General features: G+C 44.0%; 1 pseudogene; it reads left to right on the top strand.

The window, feature by feature from the left end:
* Positions 1-5,307: 5,307 nt before the first annotated feature.
* On the top strand, positions 5,308-6,244 carry LOC134615390 (FGGY carbohydrate kinase domain-containing protein-like; annotated as a pseudogene).
* The last annotated feature ends 871 nt before the right edge of the window (positions 6,245-7,115 follow it).

The following is a 7,115-nucleotide window of genomic DNA, read 5'->3' as shown; positions in this document are numbered from 1 at the left end:
TGCTGATAAGCGTAGGAGTGCCAACCCGGTGTACCAAGTGGGTGACCGGGTTTGGTTGTCATCTCGCAACATCAAGCTTAAGGTCCCTAGCATGAAGTTTGCCCCCAGATTCTTACAAAGTGCTTCGTAGGATCAGTCCAGTGTCTTACTCTCTGGCTCTTCCTGCATCTTTAAGGGTTCCCAACACTTTTCATGTGTCCTTAATATAACCTCTCAACTGCAATAAATATACTGTTCCTTGTGTTCCTCCCCCTCCGGTGGTGGTGGGTGGTCAGAAGGAGTATGAGGTATCTTCTATTGTGGATTCTAGGTTTTCTCGGGGCACTTTACAGTACTTGGTTGTTTGGAAAGGTTACGGTCCTGCTGATCGTTCTTGGGTTTCGGCTCCTGACCTGCATGCGGGCCGTAAGATCCAAGCTTTTCATGCCAAGTTTCCTATCAAGCCCGGTCCTGCCCGGTGGGCGGTCTTCAGGTGGGGGGTTATGTCACATATCCATCTGACACTTTTCCCTCACCTGGTGCTCAGCGGCCAGAAGCTTGCAGTCCTGACTGTCTCAGCATACAGTCTGGCACCGGCCGCTGCACATCCACTGGCGGAAATAACCCAGCGCGCACACGTGACCTCGTGTGCGCGCTTGCGCGCGCGCACCACACACGCACATTTTGGAGCCAAAATGCCGCTCTGACCAATGGGAAAGGGAGGATGGGTATAAAAACCTAGTCTGACCTCCACTCAGTGCCCTGTCGTGGTTTCCCTTGTGGTTGTCTGAGAGCGCGTTCCTGTTTATAGTTTTCTACCTGATTTTTTACTTTGACTTTGCTTATTGACTTCTCTATATTCTGGTATCCTGACTCCTGGCTTTCCTCATCGCTGCGTGCCTTTCTGTGTTACCTGACCTCGGCTAGTATTCTGACTATTCTATGTACGTTAAGTCGGCCATTCTAAGGACCGGTAATACGTTACTTATTTGTCATCCAAGCTATACAGTTCTGCGTGCTGGATCATACAGTAATCCTGATAGATAGGGGATGTCTCGTGTTCCTGTAAAGACTCAGAATCAAACTGTTTAGATAAGGCATCAACCTTCACATTTTTGAGACCAGGTCTGTAAGTTATAAGAAAGTTGAAGCGAGACAGAAACAAAGACCATCTAGTCTGTCTAGAAGATAGACGTTTAGCATCCCCTATATAAGCCAAATTCTTCTGGTCTGTAATGATCAAAAGTGGATCCTTGGAACCTTCCAATAGATGTCACCACTCTTTAAGTGCTAGGACAATGGCCAAGAATTCTCTGTTGCCAAAATCATAATTGCGCTCAGCGGGAGACAACTTTCTGGAAAAGTAACCACAAGGATGCAAAGGGGTGTCCTGACTCTCCCTTTGAGAAAGAACCGCTCCTACCCCGGTTTCGGAGGCATCAACTTCCACTATGAAGGGTTTGCTGGTGTCAGGGTGTCTCAGTATGTCGGCAGAAGCAAACCTTTGTTTAAGAAGTTCAAAAGCCTCTCTAGCTTCCTTAGACCATACCGTACTACTAGCCCTCTTACGTGTCATATTGTTGATGGGGGCTATTACAGAAGAAAACCCCTTGATAAATCATCTGTAATAGTTCGCAAACCCAATAAATCTTTGGATGGCTTTTAGTCCGCTAGGTACTGGCCACTGTATAACAGCCTCTAGTTTCTTAGGGTCCATCTGAAAACCAGATGCAGAAATGATCAAACAAGCATTTTTCCAATTTACAATAAAGTTTGTTTTCCAGTAAAGTCTGCAATACTTGTTTGACCTGTTTGTGGTGGGTTTGAAGGTCTGAGGAATAAATAAGGATATCATCCAAATAAACCAGGACAAATGAATAGATATAATCCCTGAGTACATCATTAATAAAATCCTGGAATATGACCGGTGCATTGCATAGGCCAAAAGGCATAACAAGGTACTCATAGTGCCCGCATCTATGTTAAATGCCATTTTCCACTCATGATTTTCCTTGATTCTTACCAAATTGTATGCACTCTGAGATCAAGTTTGGTAAAGATCTTAGCACCCTGGAGTCTATCAAACAATTCGGAAATGAGAGGAATAGGATAGGCATTCTTATCAGTAATCTTATTTAATGCTCTGTAGTCAATGCATGGACGTAATTCTCCATCTTTCTTTTCTACAGGAGAGGATGATTTCCATATGTGGCCCTTGTTTAGTGAGTCTTTGATATATTCTCCCATTATTTTACTCTCCTGTGGCGATAAGGCATATACTGCCCCTTTAGGTGACATAGCGCGAGGTAACAAATTTATGGAGCAGTCATGTGACCTGTGAAGAGGTAAGATATTGGACTGACTCTTACTAAATACTTCCTTAACCTCCCGGTATTGTATGGGAACTTTGGGGGTTTGAGGTGTAGTAGTGGGTAATTTAATGGTACCCACTCTCTTGGTGAGGTGTAACACACTTCCCATTACAATCCTTGCCCCATTCCAATATTTCCCCATTAGCCCAGTCGATATGAGGGTTGTGCTTACTAAGCCAAGGAAAGCCTAATATGATAGGGCAAGAAGGAGATGCAATAACTTGGAATATTATATCTTCCTTATGTAAGGCACCAATAGATATGTTAATGGGCAAGGTTTCATGGGTAATTAAGGGTTGAGAGAGTGGTCTCCCATCAATAGCCTCAACGGCCAGAGGTGATATTCTCTCCTTGATAGGTATAGCATTCTTTTTAACAAAATTAACATCAATACAATTTCCTGCTGCACCTGAGTCCATCAGGGCCTTGCATGAAAAGTTATTTTTGTTAACTATGATCGTAATATCAAGGAGAAATTTATTTATATTATTCCCAGAGGACGTATCCATTACACCTAAGACCTGTCCCCTTAGGGTTCTTAGGTGCGGTAGTTTTCCAGACGTATGGGACAGGTACTCCTCATGTGTCCCTTTTTTACCACAGTATATGCATAGACCCTCTCTTCTCCTATGTTGTCTTTCTGCCTCGGACAGTCTAGTGACCCCCAACTGCATAGGTTCGGGTTCAGACTGTATAGAGAGGTCAGGAACAACCGGTCTGGAGAAATGAGGTGCTAATGGCAAAGCCATACGTCTGGTTTTATTTCTGGTTCTGAGTCTATCATCAATTAGCATAATAAACGTAATAAACTCATTGAGTTTTTTGGGTAGTTCTTTGGCAGCAATCTCATCCAACATAGTCTCAGATAATCCCTTCTTAAATGCTGAGATTAATCCGCTGTTAGTCCAGTCTACCTCGGAAGCCAAGGTGCGAAATTCTATGGCATACTCCGAGATAGACCGGTTCCCTTGTCTAATATGCATTAGGGCAGTGGAGGCGTCATCCTCCCTGCCTAATGGTTCAAACGTAAGTTTAAATTCTGAAAGGAATTCCTGGTGATTGTGTGCAATGCTCCTAATACTCTCCCATAACGGATTGGCCCAAGCTAAAGCTTCACCTTTAAGTTGGTTCATCAGGTAACCAATTTTAGCTCTGTCAGTAGGAAAAGATCCCGGTGAGGCCTCAAAATGATACCCAATTTGGTTAATTAATCCCCGGCATTCTTGAATATTACCATCAAAATGCAGGGGAGGAGATAGGGAGATAGTAGGTGCCTTATGTACTACAGGAGGTACATTAGGCGGAGGTTACACAGTTGGAGAAGTCGCAGGTTGCAGATGCGCTGTTCGAGTAAGGAGCGTACTGAAGGCCTGGGCAAACTGATCCATACGGTGATCATTCTCCACTAGCTTTCTCTCGCAAGCAGCCATGTGCTGACACAATTCTACAGGATCTATATCTATTACTAGTTGATCCAGCACGTAGAAATGTGTCACACAGATGACTAATAGGTAATGTATTACCAGTCCTTAGAATGGCCGGACTTAACGTACCAAAGTGTAGTCACGATACTTGCCGAGGTCAGGTTATACAGAAAGAGACACAACGATAAGGGAAAGACAGAAGTCAGGGACACAGAATACAGGGAAGTCAAAATCAAAGCCAAAGTCAAAAAACAGAAGAAACTTGAATCAGGAACGCGCTCTCAGACAACCACTAGGGAAACCACGACAGGGCACTGAGCAGGATGAGAACTGGGCCTAAATACCCCTCCTCTAGATCTGATAGGCTGTAACCGGCTTTTGACCCCAAAGGCAGTTACCAGGATCCCATTTGCATAATTGCTGCTCAGCATTAACCCTTCTGTGGATTTGGTTGCTGCTCGGTACAACTTTTCCTGTGTGGACAGTAAATTCCATTAACCACATTTTTATAAGCGGATGAATACGTGACACTAAGGTTCAAAATATGCCTTTTGAAACACCCTGGGGTGTCTTCTTTAGGAAATGGTATGCCTTTGTGAAGTAATTGGAAAACACAACCTACTAAAAACATTCCAAAGTGGGACATGGACACAGCGTAAAACTTTGAACTTAAAGGGAAACTCCAGTGCCAGGAAAACAATCCGTTTTCCTGGCACTGGAGGGTCCCTCTCCCTCCCACCCCCCAATCCCCAGTTGCTGAAGGGGTGAAAACCCCTTCAGTCACTTACCAGGGGCAGCGACAGGTCCCACGTCGCTGCTTCCTCCTCCCCCGCCGCTCCTCCTTCTGGTTACGTCGGCCGGTGGGCGAGACTGATCTCGCCCGCCGGCCGAGGAGACCTAATGCGCATGCGCGGCAATGCTGCGCATGCGCATTAGCGCACCCCATAGGAAAGCATTGAAAATGAATTTCAATGCTACCCTATGGGGAATAGAGCGACGCTGGAGGTCCTCACACAGCGTGAGGACGTCCAGCGACGCTCTAGCACAGAAAACCTGTGCTATGAAGCAGGAAGTGTCCTCTAGTGGCTGTCTAATAGACAGCCACTAGGGGAGGACTTAACCCTGCAAGGTAAATATTGCAGTTTTAAAAAAACTGCAATAATTACACTTGCAGGGTTAAGGGTAGTGGGAGTTGGCACCCAGACCACTCCAATGAGCTGAAGTGGTCTGGGTGCCTGGAGTGTCCCTTTAAATATCTGTCTCTCAAATGTGCCCCTTTAATGCTGTCATATACCTAGTAAAGGTACATACAGCTGTACTGCTGTACTTAGATGACATAGCTGGGCAACATATGAAGTATTATACTGCCGTAGCACACATAAGGTTTGCAAAATATATATCACAAACTCATTGTGTGTGTCAAAAAGGCATAACAAAAATTGCTTATTAGAAACCTCCAGCTCCAATTCCTGTCTGGGCTGTCCCACCCGACCACCAGGGATAAGGTCCTCCACTCCCTAGCCCAAGGTGTGATTGGAGCAGATGTGAAGGGTTATAACCTAACTTGTGAAAATGAACCAATCGCATCCAGGCTGGCACTGATCTGTGGGACCTTTTCGTGTCACATGGGGATCAGGGATTAGCCAATCTTTGTTCCTGGTGTCTAAGGACCATATTATTCAGCCATGGTCCCAGGGTTCTGGTTAAACGAGCGCAGACAAAGTGCTACTGGAAAACGGATTGATCATCTTGTAAAGAGCCACAGTGCATTTATAGAACCAAAGCAGAAAGCTGAAGCCAGGGGCCAACTTATATTTACATATTTCCACAATCACCTGGATCAAACTAGGGCATCTGGGCCTGTGGGGTTTCTTGCAGCTGATTTGCATGTTTGGCCCGATTTCCATGGTAACAGATCTCCTTTGGCCGATCCAACAATTAAGTGTGTGATTGTTGGATTAAGGCTATCTAATGGACTCAATAATCTGGCTATACTCTATTTGGCCACAGTACAGAGCATTGCGTTGGGAACAAGACATAATTTGGAATGCATGCAGCCTGCAGGGCACCGGATCAGCACTATCTTTTTGTGTGGTGGGCTGAGCAAGAACCCCTTGTTTTTGTAGATGCACGCAGATATCACGGGCCTGCCAGCTGTCTTGTCCAATGAAGTGGAGTCGTTGTTAGTAGGAGCCTCAATTCTTAGAGCCTGTGCTTCCGGCAATTTTCCATCAATCCAGAATGCCATGAAGAAAATGTCCAAAGTTGGAAATGTAATTCTCCCCAACATTCAAGACAAAAGATTTTACGATAAAAAGTACCAAGTATTTCTGAAGTTATATGAACACCAGCTGGAATATTAGGCTATTATGAAAGGAATCTAATGAGACTGCTCCCCTCTCCACATTGGCCGGAATGCCAGACAGAAAGGCTGCTAAACAGAACTGAGTGTATCAAATAAAAGATTAAAGACATAATGTTTGAGTGTGAGCTTATGTTAAGATCTTAGTGAGAAATTACATGCCAAGACTGTCTTGGTGGATACAGAGTCATGAAAGAGTTAAAAATATCTCAACATGCTGTTTTTATACTAATTAGACTGTGGTAATAGCTACTCATTGTAGTAGGGTTCTATTCAAAAAAGTGACATAAAGAAATAGGGGGTTGTGCCTCCTTTTGCACTGTATTTATAGTGGCTGGGGCAAATAAAGTCAAGAATATGGACCCCAAAAAAATGCTTATTACCACTACACTTGGTACAAGCAAGCGGAAAAATATGCCTTTTGAAATACCCTCGGGATCAGTTACCAGGATCTCATTTGCATAATTGCTGCTCAGCATTACCCCTTCTGTGGATTTGGTTGCTGCTCGGCACAACTTTTCCTGTGGACAGTAAATTCCATTAACTACATTTTTATAAGCGGATGAATACGTGACACTAAGGTTCAAAATATGCCTTTTGAAACACCCTGGGGTGTCTTCTTTAAGTAATGGTATGCCTTTGTGGGGTAGTTGGATAATCAACCTACTAAAAAAAAACTCCAAAGTGGTGTATAGACACAGCGTAAAAATTCAAAGTTTGAAAAAACATAAATTACTGTGTCTTAAATGTGCCCCTTTAATGTTCACATATACCTGGCAAAAGTTACATATGGGGGTATGGCTGTGCTCAGATGACATAGCTGAGCAAGATAGGAAGTATTATAGAGCCGTAGCACACATAAGCTTTGCAAAATATACAGTATAAACTCACTATGTGTGTTAAAAAGGCAGAAGAAATGCTTATTACCACTACACTTGGTACAAGCTAGCGGAAAAATGATTTCACGCTAAGGTTCAA

Source organism: Pelobates fuscus, chromosome 6, assembly GCF_036172605.1.
Source record: "Pelobates fuscus isolate aPelFus1 chromosome 6, aPelFus1.pri, whole genome shotgun sequence".
In the NCBI taxonomy this organism is placed as follows: domain Eukaryota; kingdom Metazoa; phylum Chordata; class Amphibia; order Anura; family Pelobatidae; genus Pelobates; species Pelobates fuscus.
The sequence above is the reverse complement of the archived record's forward strand: the minus strand, read 5'-3'. Positions and strand labels throughout refer to the sequence as shown.